This window comes from Schistocerca nitens, chromosome 7, assembly GCF_023898315.1.
Source record: "Schistocerca nitens isolate TAMUIC-IGC-003100 chromosome 7, iqSchNite1.1, whole genome shotgun sequence".
Lineage (NCBI taxonomy): Eukaryota > Metazoa > Arthropoda > Insecta > Orthoptera > Acrididae > Schistocerca > Schistocerca nitens.
The window spans coordinates 642595527-642611121 of NC_064620.1; positions in this window are offsets into that span (position 1 = coordinate 642595527).

Here is a 15595-nt window from a genome sequence, read left to right on the forward strand (position 1 = left end):
AGTAGGAAGACTCAGTCTTCCTGTACTTAAGTCGGCATTGTGTCTCTTCTATTTAATTCCGATGCAATTTCTGTGTTTCATCGTCAATGGGAAGGTCCAAGGGATACGGTAAACCTGCAGAGGTGTATCAGAATGTAAAACTGTTGACACGGGAAACGCTCAAAACATAGACAGTAAGAAGATGCAGTCTTCCTGTTCTTAAGTCGGCACTGAGTATCTAATATTTAATTCGGATGCAATTTCTGTGTTTCATCGTCAATGGGAAGTTCCAAGGGTTATAGTAAACCTGCAGAGGTGCATCGGAATTTAAACCTGGTGACACAGGAAACGCTCAAAACATAGACCGTAAGAAGAGTCAGTTTTCATGTACTTAAGTCGGCGTTGTGTCTCTTATATATAATTCCGATGCAATTTCTGATTTTCATCGTCAATGGGAAGGTCCAAGGGATACAGTAAACCAGCAGAGGTGCATCGGAATGTAAAACGCTCAAATCACAGACAGTAGGAAGACTCAGTCTTCCTGTACTTAAGTCGGCATTGTGTCTCTTATATTTAATTCCGATGCAATTTCTGTGTTTCATCGTCAATGGGAAGTCCAAGGGATACAGTAAACCTGTAGAGGTGCATCGGAATGTAAAACTGGTGACACAAGAAACGCTTAAAAGATAGACAGTAGGAAGACTCAGTCTTCCTGTACTTAAGTCGGCATTGTGTCTCTTATATTTAATTCCGATGCGTTTTCTGTGTTTCATCGACAATGGGAAGGTCCAAGGGATACAGTAAACAGGCAGAGGTGCATCGGAATGTAAAACGGGTGACACAGGAAACGCTCAAAACATAGACCGTAAGAAGACTCAGTTTTCTTGTACTTAAGTCGGCGTTGTGTCTCTTATATTTAATTTCGATGCAATTTCTGTGTTCCATCGTCAATGGGAAGGTCCAAGGGATACAGTAAAGATGCAGAGGTGCATCGGAATGTAAAACTGGTGACATAGGAAACGCTCAAATCATTGACTGTAAGAAGACTGTTTTCTTGTACTTAAGTCGTCATTGTGTCTCTTATATTTAATTCCTATGTAATTTCTGTGTTTCATTGTAACTGTGAAGGTCCAAGGGATACAGTAAACCTGTAGAGGTGCATCGGAATGTAAAACTGGTGACACAGGGAAACACTCAAATTATAGACAGTAGGAATACTCAGTCATCCTGTACTTAAGTCGGCATTGTGTCTTCTATTTAATTCCGATGCAATTTCTGTGTTTCATCGTCAATGGGAAGGTCCAAGGGATACAGTAAACCTGCAGAGGTGCTTCAGAATGTAAAACTGGTGACACAGGAAACGCTCTAAACTTAGACAGTAGGAAGACTCAGTCTTCACGTACTTAAGTCGGCATTGTGTCTCTTATATTTAATTCCGATGCAATTTCTGTGTTTCATCGTCAATGGGAAGGTCCAAGGGATACAGTAAACCTGCAGAGGTGTATCAGAATGTAAAACTGGTGACACAGGAAACGCTCAAAAAATAGACAGTAGGACGACTCAGTCTTCCTGTACTTAAGTCTGCATTGTGACTCTTATATTTTATTCCGATGCAATTTCTGTGATTCATCGTCACTGTGAAAGTCCAAGGGATAAAGTAAACCTGCAGAGGTGCATCGGAATGTAAAACTGTTGACACGGGAACGCTCAAAACATAGACAGTAAGAAGATGCGGTCTTCCTGATCTTAAGTCGGCACTGTGTCTCTAATATTTAATTCGGATGCAATTTCTGTGTTTCATCGTCAATGGGAAGTTCCAAGGGATACAGTAAACCTGCAGAGGTGCATCGGAATTTAAACCTGGTGACACAGGAAACGCTCAAAACATAGACCGTAAGAAGACTCAGTTTTCATGTACTTAAGTCGGCGTTGTGTCTCTTATATATAATTCCGATGCAATTTCTGATTTTCATCGTCAATGGGAAGGTCCAAGGGATACAGTAAACCTGCAGAGGTGCATCGGAATGTAAAACTGATGACACAGGAAACGCTCAAATCATAGACAGTAGGAAGACCCAGTCTTCCTGTACTTAAGTCGGCATTGTGTCTCTTATATTTAATTCCGATGCAATTTCTGTGTTTCATCGTCAATGGGAAGTCCAAGGGATACAGTAAACCTGCAGAGGTGCATCGGAATGTAAAACTGGTGACACAGGAAACGCTCAAAACATAGACAGTAGGAAGACTCAGTCTTCCTGTACTTAAGTCGGCATTGTGTCTCTTCTATTTAATTCCGATGCAATTTCTGTGTTTCATCGTCAATGGGAAGGTCCAAGGGATACGGTAAACCTGCAGAGGTGTATCAGAATGTAAAACTGTTGACACGGGAAACGCACAAAACATAGACAGTAAGAAGATGCAGTCTTCCTGTTCTTAAGTCGGCACTGTGTATCTAATATTTAATTCGGATGCAATTTCTGTGTTTCATCGTCAATGGGAAGTTCCAAGGGATATAGTAAACCTGCAGAGGTGCATCGGAATTTAAACCTGGTGACACAGGAAACGCTCAAAACATAGACCGTAAGAAGAGTCAGTTTTCATGTACTTAAGTCGGCGTTGTGTCTCTTATATATAATTCCGATGCAATTTCTGATTTTCATCGTCAATGGGAAGGTCCAAGGGATACAGTAAACCAGCAGAGGTGCATCGGAATGTAAAACTGATGTCACAGGAAACGCTCAAATCACAGACAGTAGGAAGACTCAGTCTTCCTGTACTTAAGTCGGCATTGTGTCTCTTATATTTAATTCCGATGCAATTTCTGTGTTTCATCGTCAATGGGAAGTCCAAGGGATACAGTAAACCTGCAGAGGTGCATCGGAATGTAAAACTGGTGACACAAGAAACGCTCAAAACATAGACAGTAGGAAGACTCAGTCTTCCTGTACTTAAGTCGGCATTGTGTCTCTTATATTTAATTCCGATGCGTTTTCTGTGTTTCATCGACAATGGGAAGGTCCAAGGGATACAGTAAACAGGCAGAGGTGCATCGGAATGTAAAACGGGTGACACAGGAAACGCTCAAAACATAGACCGTAAGAAGACTCAGTTTTCTTGTACTTAAGTCGGCGTTGTGTCTCTTATATTTAATTTCGATGCAATTTCTGTGTTTCATCGTCAATGGGAAGGTCCAAGGGATACAGTAAAGATGCAGAGGTGCATCGGAATGTAAAACTGGTGACATAGGAAACGCTCAAATCATTGACTGTAAGAAGACTGTTTTCTTGTACTTAAGTCGTCATTGTGTCTCTTATATTTAATTCCGATGCAATTTCTGTGTTTCATCGTCAATGGGAAGTCCAAGGGATACAGTAAACCTGTAGAGGTGCATCGGAATGTAAAACTGGTGACACAGGGAAACACTCAAATTATAGACAGTAGGAAGACTCAGTCATCCTGTACTTAAGTCGGCATTGTGTCTTCTATTTAATTCCGATGCAATTTCTGTGTTTCATCGTCAATGGGAAGGTCCAAGGGATAGAGTAAACCTGCAGAGGTGCTTCAGAATGTAAAACTGGTGACACAGGAAACGCTCTAAACATAGACAGTAGGAAGACTCAGTCTTCCTGTACTTAAGTCGGCATTGTGTCTCTTATATTTAATTCCGATGCAATTTCTGTGTTTCATCGTCAATGGGAAGGTCCAAGGGATACAGTAAACCTGCAGAGGTGTATCAGAATGTAAAACTGGTGACACAGGAAACGCTCAAAAAATAGACAGTAGGAAGACTCAGTCTTCCTGTACTTAAGTCTGCATTGTGACTCTTATATTTAATTCCGATGCAATTTCTGTGATTCATCGTCACTGTGAAAGTCCAAGGGATAAAGTAAACCTGCAGAGGTGCATCGGAATGTAAAACTGTTGACACGGGAACGCTCAAAACATAGACAGTAAGAAGATGCAGTCTTCCTGTTCTTAAGTCGGCACTGTGTCTCTAATATTTAATTCGGATGCAATTTCTGTGTTTCATCGTCAATGGGAAGTTCCAAGGGATACAGTAAACCTGCAGAGGTGCATCGGAATTTAAACCTGGTGACACAGGAAACGCTCAAAACATAGACCGTAAGAAGACTCAGTTTTCATGTACTTAAGTCGGCGTTGTGTCTCTTATATATAATTCCGATGCAATTTCTGATTTTCATCGTCAATGGGAAGGTCCAAGGGATACAGTAAACCTGCAGAGGTGCATCGGAATGTAAAACTGATGACACAGGAAACGCTCAAATCATAGACAGTAGGAAGACTCAGTCTTCCTGTACTTAAGTCGGCATTGTATCTCTTATATTTAATTCCGATGCAATTTCTGTGTTTCATCGTCAATGGGAAGTCCAAGGGATACAGTAAACCTGCAGAGGTGCATCGGATTATAAAACTGGTGACACAGGAAACGCTCAAAACATAGACAGTAGGAAGACTCAGTCTTCCTGTACTTACGTCGGCATTGTGTCTCTTATATTTAATTCCGATGCGATTTCTGTGTTTCATCGACAATGGGAAGGTCCAAGGGATACAGTAAACAGGCACAGGTGCATCGGAATGTAAAACGGGTGACACAGGAAACGCTCAAAACATTGACCGTAAGAAGACTCAGTTTTCTTGTACTGAAGTCGGCGTTGTGTCTCCTATATTTAATTTCGATGCAATTTCTGTGTTTCATCGTCAATGGGAAGGTCCAAGGGATACAGTAAACATGCAGAGGTACATCGGAATGTAAAACTGGTGACACAGGAAACGCTCAAAACATTGACTGTAAGAAGACTGTTTTCTTGTACTTAAGTCGTCATTGTGTCTCTTATATTTAATTGCGATGTAATTTCTGTGTTTCATCGTAACTGTGAAGGTCCAAGGGATATAGTAAACCTGTAGAGGTGCATCGGAATGTAAAACTGGTGACACAGGAAACACTCAAATTATAGACAGTAGGAAGACTCAGTCATCCTGTACTTAAGTCGGCATTGTGTCTCTTCTATTTAATTCCGATGCAATTTCTGTGTTTCATCGTCAATGGTAAGGTCCAAGGGATACAGTAAACCTGCAGATGTGCATCGGAATGTAAAACTAGTGACACAGGAAACGCTCAAAACATAGACAGTAGGAAGACCCAGTCTGCCTGTACTTAAGTCGGCATAGTGTCTCTTATATTTAATTTCGATGCATTTTGTGTGTTTCATCGCCAATGGGAAGGTCCAAGGGATACAGTAAACATGCAGAGGTGCATCGGAATGTAAAACTGGTGACACAGGAAACGCTCAAACCATTGACTGTAAGAAGACTGTTTTCTTGTACTGAAGTCGTCATTGTGTCTCTTATATTTAATTCCGATGCAATTTCTGTGTTTCATCGTCAATGGGAAGGTCCAAGGGATACAGTAAACCTGCAGAGGTGCATCAGAATGTAAATCTGGTGACACAGGAAACGCTCAAAACATAGACAGTAGGAGGACTCAGCCTTCCTGTACTTCAGTCGGCATTATGTCTCTTATATTTAATTGCGATACAATTTCTGTGATTCATCGTCAATGGTAAGGTCCAAGGGATACAGTAAACCTGCAGATGTGCGTCGGAATTTAAAACTAGTGACACAGGAAACGCTCAATACATAGACAGTAGGAAGACCCAGTCTTCCTGTACTTAAGTCGGCATAGTGTCTCTTATATTTAATTTCGATGCATTTTGTGTGTTTCATCGCCAATGGGAAGGTCCAAGGGATACAGTAAACATGCAGAGGTGCATCGGAATGTAAAACTGGTGACACAGGAAACGCTCAAACCATTGACTGTAAGAAGACTGTTTTCTTGTACTGAAGTCGTCATTGTGTCTCTTATATTTAATTCCGATGCAATTTCTGTGTTTCATCGTCAATGGGAAGGTCCAAGGGATACAGTAAACCTGCAGAGGTGCATCAGAATGTAAAACTGGTGACACAGGAAACGCTCAAAACATAGACAGTAGGAAGACTCAGTCTTCCTGTACTTAAGTCGGCATTGTGTCTCTTATATTTAATTCCGATGCAATTTCTGTGTTTCATCGTCAATGGGAAGTTCCAAGGGATACAGTAAACCTGCAGAGGTGCATCGGAATGTAAAACTAGTGACACAGGAAACGCTCAAAACATAGACAGTAGGAAGACCCAGTCTTCCTGTACTTAAGTCGGCATTGTGTCTCTTATATTTAATTCCGATGCAATTTCTGTGTTTCATCGTCAATGGGAAGGTCCAATGGATTCAGTAAACCTGCAGAGGCACATTGGAATGCAAAACTGGTGACACAGGAAACGCTCAAAACATAGACAGTAGGAAGACTCAGTCTTCCTGTACTTAAGTCGTCATTGTGTCTCTTACATTTAATTCCGATGCAATTTCTGTGTTTCATCGTCAATGGGAAGGTCCAAGGGATACGGTAAACCTGCAGAGGTGTATCAGAATGTAAAACTGGTGACACAGGAAACGCTCAAAAAATAGACAGTAGGAAGACTCAGTCTTCCTGTACTTAAGTCTGCATTGTGACTCTTATTTTTAATTCCGATGCAATTTCTGTGATTCATCGTCACTGTGAAGGTCCAAGGGATACAGTAACCCTGCAGAGGTGCATCGGAATGTAAAACTGTTGACACGGGAACCGCTCAAAACATAGACAGTAAGAAGATGCAGTCTTCCTGTTCTTAAGTCGGCACTGTGTCTCTAATATTTAATTCGGATGCAATTTCTGTGTTTCATCGTCAATGGGAAGTTCCAAGGGATACAGTAAACCTGCAGAGGTGCATCGGAATTTAAACCTTGTGACACAGGAAACGCTCAAAACATAGACCGTAAGAAGACTCAGTTTTCATGTACTTAAGTCGGCGTTGTGTCTCTTATATATAATTCCGATGCAATTTCTGATTTTCATCGTCAATGGGAAGGTCCAAGGGATACAGTAAACCTGCAGAGGTGCATCGGAATGTAAAACTGATGTCACAGGAAACGCTCAAATCACAGACAGTAGGAAGACTCAGTCTTCCTGTACTTAAGTCGGCATTGTGTCTCTTATATTTAATTCCGATGCAATTTCTGTGTTTCATCGTCAATGGGAAGTCCAAGGGATACAGTAAACCTGCAGAGGTGCATCGGAATGTAAAACTGGTGACACAGGAAACGCTCAAAACATAGACAGTAGGAAGACTCAGTCTTCCTGTACTTAAGTCGGCATTGTGTCTCTTATATTTAATTCCGATGCGTTTTCTGTGTTTCATCGACAATGGGAAGGTCCAAGGGATACAGTAAACAGGCAGAGGTGCATCGGAATGTAAAACGGGTGACACAGGAAACGCTCAAAACATAGACCGTAAGAAGACTCAGTTTTCATGTACTTAAGTCGGCGTTGTGTCTCTTATATTTAATTTCGATGCAATTTCTGTGTTTCATCGTCAATGGGAAGGTCCAAGTGATACAGTAAACATGCAGAGGTGCATCGGAATGTAAAACTGGTGACACAGGAAACGCTCAAACCATTGACTGTAAGAAGACTCTTTTCTTGTACTGAAGTCGTCATTGTGTCTCTTATATTTAATTCCGATGCAATTTCTGTGTTTCATTGTCAATGGGAAGGTCCAAGGGATACAGTAAACCTGCAGAGGTGCATGAGAATGTAAAACTGGTGACACAGGAAACGCTCAAATCATAGACAGTAGGAAGACTCAGTCTTCCTGTACTTAAGTCGGCATTGTGTCTCTTATATTTAATTCCGATGCAATTTCTGTGTTTCATCGTCAATGGGAAGGTCCAAGGGATACAGTAAATCTGCAGAGGTGCAACGGAATGTAAAACTAGTGACACCGGAAACGCTCAAAACATAGACAGTAGGAAGACTCAGTCTTCCTGTACTTAAGTTGGCATTGTGTCTCTTATATTTACTTCCGATGAAATTTCTGTATTTCATCGTGAATGGGAAGGTCTAAGGGATATAGTAAACCTGCAGAGGCGCATCGGAAATTAAAACTGATGACACAGGATACCCTCAAAACATCGATTGTAGCAAGATTTAGTCTTCCTGTACTTAAGTCGGCGTACTGTCTCTTATATTTAATTTCGATGCAATTTCTGTGTTTCATCGTCAATGGGAAGGTCCAAGGGATACAGTAAACATGCAGAGGTGCATCGGAATGTAAAACTGGTGACACAGGAAACGCTCAAAACATTGACTGTAAGAAGACTGTTTTCTTGTACTTAAGTCGTCATTGTGTCTCTTATATTTAATTCCGATGTAATTTCTGTGTTTCATCGTAACTGTGAAGGTCCAAGGGATACAGTAAACCTGCAGAGGTGCATCGGAATGTAAAACTGATGACACAGGAAACGCTCAAATCATAGACAGTAGGAAGACTCAGCCTTCCTGTACTTAAGTAGGCATTATGTCTCTTATATTTAATTCCGATACAATTTCTGTGTTTCATCGTCAATGGTAAGGTCCAAGGGATACAGTAAACCTGCAGAGGTGCATCGGAATGTAAAACTGATGACACAGGAAACGCTCAAATCATAGACAGTAGGAAGACTCAGCCTTCCTGTACTTAAGTAGGCATTATGTCTCTTATATTTAATTCCGATACAATTTCTGTGTTTCATCGTCAATGGTAAGGTCCAAGGGATACAGTAAACCTGCAGAGGTGCATCGGAATGTAAAACTAGTGACACAGGAAACGCTCAAAACATAGACAGTAGGAAGACCCAGTCTTCCTGTACTTAAGTCGGCATTGTGTCTCTTATATTTAATTCCGATGCAATTTCTGTGTTTCATCGTCAATGGGAAGTCCAAGGGATACAGTAAAGCTGCAGAGGTGCATCGGAATATAAAACTGGTGACACAGGAAACGCTCAAAACATAGACAGTAGGAAGACTCAGTCTTCCTGTACTTACGTCGGCATTGTGTCTCTTATATTTAATTCGGATGCGATTTCTGTGTTTCATCGACAATGGGAAGGTCCAAGGGATACAGTAAACAGGCACAGGTGCATCGGAATGTAAAACGGGTGACACAGGAAACGCTCAAAACATTGACCGTAAGAAGACTCAGTTTTCTTGTACTGAAGTCGGCGTTGTGTCTCTTATATTTAATTTCGATGCAATTTCTGTGTTTCATCGTCAATGGGAAGGTCCAAGGGATACAGTAAACATGCAGAGGTGCATCGGAATGTAAAACTGGTGACACAGGAAACGCTCAAAACATTGACTGTAAGAAGACTGTTTTCTTGTACTTAAGTCGTCATTGTGTCTCTTATATTTAATTCCGATGTAATTTCTGTGTTTCATCGTAACTGTGAAGGTCCAAGGGATATAGTAAACCTGTAGAGGTGCATCGGAATGTAAAACTGGTGACACAGGAAACACTCAAATTATAGACAGTAGGAAGACTCAGTCATCCTGTACTTAAGTCGGCATTGTGTCTCTTCTATTTAATTCCGATGCAATTTCTGTGTTTCATCATCAATGGTAAGGTCCAAGGGATACAGTAAACCTGCAGATGTGCATCGGAATGTAAAACTAGTGACACAGGAAACGCTCAAAACATAGACAGTAGGAAGACCCAGTCTTCCTGTACTTAAGTCGGCATAGTGTCTCTTATATTTAATTTCGATGCATTTTGTGTGTTTCATCGCCAATGGGAAGGTCCAAGTGATACAGTAAACATGCAGAGGTGCATCGGAATGTAAAACTGGTGACACAGGAAACGCTCAAACCATTGACTGTAAGAAGACTGTTTTCTTGTACTGAAGTCGTCATTGTGTCTCTTATATATAATTCCGATGCAATTTCTGTGTTTCATCGTCAATGGGAAGGTCCAAGGGATACAGTAAACCTGCAGAGGTGCATCAGAATGTAAAACTGGTGACACAGGAAACGCTCAAAACATAGACAGTAGGAAGACTCAGTCTTCCTGTACTTAAGTCGGCATTGTGTCTCTTATATTTAATTCCGATGCAATTTCTGTGTTTCATCGTCAATGGGAAGTCCAAGGGATACAGTAAACCTGCAGAGGTGCATCGGAATGTAAAACTGGTGACACAGGAAACGCTCAAAACATAGACAGTAGGAAGACTCAGTCTTCCTGTACTTACGTCGGCATTGTGTCTCTTATATTTAATTCGGATGCGATTTCTGTGTTTCATCGACAATGGGAAGGTCCAAGGGATACAGTAAACAGGCACACGTGCATCGGAATGTAAAACGGGTGACACAGGAAACGCTCAAAACATTGACCGTAAGAAGACTCAGTTTTCTTGTACTGAAGTCGGCGTTGTGTCTCTTATATTTAATTTCGATGCAATTTCTGTGTTTCATCGTCAATGGGAAGGTCCAAGGGATACAGTAAACATGCAGAGGTGCATCGGAATGTAAAACTGGTGACACAGGAAACGCTCAAAACATTGACTGTAAGAAGACTCAGTCATCCTGTACTTAAGTCGGCATTGTGTCTCTTCTATTTAATTCCGATGCAATTTCTGTGTTTCATCATCAATGGTAAGGTCCAAGGGATACAGTAAACCTGCAGATGTGCATCGGAATGTAAAACTAGTGACACAGGAAACGCTCAAAACATAGACAGTAGGAAGACTCACCCTTCCTGTACTTAAGTCGGCATTATGTCTCTTATATTTAATTCCGATACAATTTCTGTGTTTCATCGTCAATGGTAAGGTCCAAGGGATACAGTAAACCTGCAGAGGTGCATCGGAATGTAAAACTAGTGACACAGGAAACGCTCAAAACATAGACAGTAGGAAGACCCAGTCTTCCTGTACTTAAGTCGGCATTGTGTCTCTTATATTTAATTCCGATGCAATTTCTGTTTTTCATCGTCAATGGGAAGGTCCAATGGATTCAGTAAACCTGCTGAGGCACATTGGAATGTAAAACTGGTGACACAGGAAACGCTCATAACATAGACAGTAGGAAGACTCAGTCTTCCTGTACTTAAGTCGTCATTGTGTCTCTTACATTTAATCCCGATGCAATTTCTGTGTTTCATCGTCAATGGGAAGGTCCAAGGGATACGGTAAACCTGCAGAGGTGTATCAGAATGTAAAACTGGTGACACAGGAAACGCTCAAAAAATAGACAGTAGGAAGACTCAGTCTTCCTGTACTTAAGTCTGCATTGTGACTCTTATTTTTATTTCCGATGCAATTTCTGTGATTCATCGTCACTGTGAAGGTCCAAGGGATACAGTAACCCTGCAGAGGTGCATCGGAATGTAAAACTGTTGACACGGGAAACGCTCAAAACATAGACAGTAAGAAGATGCAGTCTTCCTGTTCTTAAGTCGGCACTGTGTCTCTAATATTTAATTCGGATGCAATTTCTGTGTTTCATCGTCAATGGGAAGTTCCAAGGGATACAGTAAACCTGCAGAGGTGCATCGGAATTTAAACCTGGTGACACAGGAAACGCTCAAAACATAGACCGTAAGAAGACTCAGTTTTCATGTACTTAAGTCGGCGTTGTGTCTCTTATATTTAATTTCGATGCAATTTCTGTGTTTCATCGTCAATGGGAAGGTCCAAGTGATACAGTAAACATGCAGAGGTGCATCGGAATGTAAAACTGGTGACACAGGAAACGCTCAAAACATTGACTGTAAGAAGACTGTTTTCTTGTACTTAAGTCGTCATTGTGTTTCTTATATTTAATTCCGATGTAATTTCTGTGTTTCATCGTAACTGTGAAGGTCCAAGGGAAACACTAAACCTGTAGAGGTGCATCGGAATGTAAAACTGGTGACACAGGAAACACTCAAATTATAGACAGTAGGAAGACTCAGTCATCCTGTACTTAAGTCGGCATTGTGTCTTCTATTTAATTCCGATGCAATTTCTGTGTTTCATCGTCAATGGGAAGGTCCAAGGGATACACTAAACCTGCAGAGGTGCATCAGAATGTAAAACTGGTGACACAGGAAACGCTCTAAACATAGACAGTAGGAAGACTCAGTCTTCCTGTACTTAAGTCGGCATTGTGTCTCTTATATTTAATTCCGACGCAATTTCTGTGTTTCATCGTCAATGGGAAGGTCCAAGGGATACAGTAAACCTGCAGAGGTGTATCAGAATGTAAAACTGGTGACACAGGAAACGCTCAAAAAATAGACAGTAGGAAGACTCAGTCTTCCTATACTTAAGTCTGCATTGTGACTCTTATATTTAATTCCGATGCAATTTCTGTGATTCATCGTCACTGTGAAGGTCCAAGGGATACAGTAAACCTGCAGAGGTGCATCGGAATGTAAAACTGTTGACACGGGAACCGCTCAAAACATAGACAGTAAGAAGATGCAGTCTTCCTGATCTTTAGTCGGCACTGTGTCTCTAATATTTAATTCGGATGCAATTTCTGTGTTTCATCGTCAATGGGAAGTTCCAAGGGATACAGTAAACCTGCAGAGGTGCATCGGAATTTAAACCTGGTGACACAGGAAACGCTCAAAACATAGACCGTAAGAAGACTCAGTTTTCATGTACGTAAGTCGGCGTTGTGTCTCTTATATATAATTCCGATGCAATTTCTGATTTTCATCGTCAATGGGAAGGTCCAAGGGATACAGTAAACCTGCAGAGGTGCATCGGAATGTAAAACTGATGACACAGGAAACGCTCAAATCATAGACAGTAGGAAGACTCAGTCTTCCTGTACTTAAGTCGGCATTGTGTCTCTTATATTTAATTCCGATGCAATTTCTGTGTTTCATCGTCAATGGGAAGTCCAAGGGATACAGTAAACCTGCAGAGGTGCATCGGAATGTAAAACTGGTGACACAGGAAACGCTCAAAACATAGACAGTAGGAGGACTCAGCCTTCCTGTACTTAAGTCGGCATTATGTCTCTTATATTTAATTGCGATACAATTTCTGTGATTCATCGTCAATGGTAAGGTCCAAGGGATACAGTAAACCTGCAGATGTACATCGGAATGTAAAACTAGTGACACAGGAAACGCTCAATACATAGACAGTAGGAAGACCCAGTCTTCCTGTACTTAAGTCGGCATAGTGTCTCTTATATTTAATTTCGATGCATTTTGTGTGTATCATCGCCAATGGGAAGGTCCAAGGGATACAGTAAACATGCAGAGGTGCATCGGAATGTAAAACTGGTGACACAGGAAACGCTCAAACCATTGACTGTAAGAAGACTGTTTTCTTGTACTGAAGTCGTCATTGTGTCTCTTATATTTAATTCCGATGCAATTTCTGTGTTTCATCGTCAATGGGAAGGTCCAAGGAATATACAGTAAACCTGCAGAGGTGCATGAGAATGTAAAACTGGTGACACAGGAAACGCTCAAAACATAGACAGTAGGAAGACTCAGTCTTCCTGTACTTAAGTCGGCATTGTGTCTCTTATATTTAATTCCGATGCAATTTCTGTGTTTCATCGTCAATGGGAAGGTCCAAGGGATACAGTAAATCTGCAGAGGTGCAACGGAATGTAAAACTAGTGACACCGGAAACGCTCAAAACATAGACAGTAGGAAGACTCAGTCTTCCTGTACTTAAGTCGGCATTGTGTCTCTTATATTTACTTCCGATGAAATTTCTGTATTTCATCGTGAATGGGAAGGTCTAAGGGATATAGTAAACCTGCAGAGGCGCATCGGAAATTAAAACTGATGACACAGGATACCCTCAAAACATCGATTGTAGCAAGATTTAGTCTTCCTGTACTTAAGTCGGCGTAGTGTCTCTTATATTTAATTTCGATGCAATTTCTGTGTTTCATCGTCAATGGGAAGGTCCAAGGGATACAGTAAACATGCAGAGGTGCATCGGAATGTAAAACTGGTGACACAGGAAACGCTCAAAACATTGACTGTAAGAAGACTGTTTTCTTGTACTTAAGTCGTCATTGTGTCTCTTATATTTAATTCCGATGTAATTTCTGTGTTTCATCGTAACTGTGAAGGTCCAAGGGATACAGTAAACCTGCAGAGGTGCATCGGAATGTAAAACTGATGACACAGGAAACGCTCAAATCATAGACAGTAGGAAGACTCAGCCTTCCTGTACTTAAGTAGGCATTATGTCTCTTATATTTAATTCCGATACAATTTCTGTGTTTCATCGTCAATGGTAAGGTCCAAGGGATACAGTAAACCTGCAGAGGTGCATCGGAATGTAAAACTAGTGACACAGGAAACGCTCAAAACATAGACAGTACGAAGACCCAGTCTTCCTGTACTTAAGTCGGCATTGTGTCTCTTATATTTAATTCCGATGCAATTTCTGTGTTTCATCGTCAATGGGAAGGTCCAATGGATTCAGTAAACCTGCAGAGGCACATTGGAATGTAAAACTGGTGACACAGGAAACGCTCAAAACATAGACAGTAGGAAGACTCAGTCTTCCTGTACTTAAGACGGCATTGTGTCTCTTACATTTAATTCCGATGCAATTTCTGTGTTTCATCGTCAATGGGAAGGTCCAAGGGATACGGTAAACCTGCAGAGGTGTATCAGAATGTAAAACTGGTGACACAGGAAACGGTCAAAAAATAGACAGTAGGAAGACTCAGTCTTCCTGTACTTAAGTCTGCATTGTGACTCTTATATTTAATTCCGATGCAATTTCTGTGATTCATCGTCACTGTGAAGGTCCAAGGGATACAGTAACCCTGCAGAGGTGCATCGGAATGTAAAACTGTTGACACGGGAAACGCTCAAAACATAGACAGTAAGAAGATGCAGTCTTCCTGTTCTTAAGTCGGCACTGTGTCTCTAATATTTAATTCGGATGCAATTTCTGTGTTTCATCGTCAATGGGAAGTTCCAAGGGATACAGTAAACCTGCAGAGGTGCATCGGAATTTAAACCTGGTGACACAGGAAACGCTCAAAACATAGACCGTAAGAAGACTCAGTTTTCATGTACTTAAGTCGGCGTTGTGTCTCTTATATATAATTCCGATGCAATTTCTGATTTTCATCGTCAATGGGAAGGTCCAAGGGATACAGTAAACCTGCAGAGGTGCATCGGAATGTAAAACTGATGTCACAGGAAACGCTCAAATCACAGACAGTAGGAAGACTCAGTCTTCCTGTACTTAAGTCGGCATTGTGTCTCTTATATTTAATTCCGATGCAATGTCTGTGTTTCATCGTCAATGGGAAGTCCAAGGGATACAGTAAACCTGCAGAGGTGCATCGGAATGTAAAACTGGTGACACAAGAAACGCTCAAAACATAGACAGTAGGAAGACTCAGTCTTCCTGTACTTCAGTCGGCATTGTGTCTCTTATATTTAATTCCGATGCGTTTTCTGTGTTTCATCGACAATGGGAAGGTCCAATGGATACAGTAAACAGGCAGAGGTGCATCGGAATGTAAAACGGGTGACACAGGAAACGCTCAAAACATAGACCGTAAGAAGATTCAGTTTTCATGTACTTAAGTCGGCGTTGTGTCTCTTATATTTAATTTCGATGCAATTTCTGTGTTTCATCGTCAATGGGAAGGTCCAAGGGATACAGTAAACATGCAGAGGTGCATCGGAATGTAAAACTGGTGACGCAGGAAACGCTCAAAACATT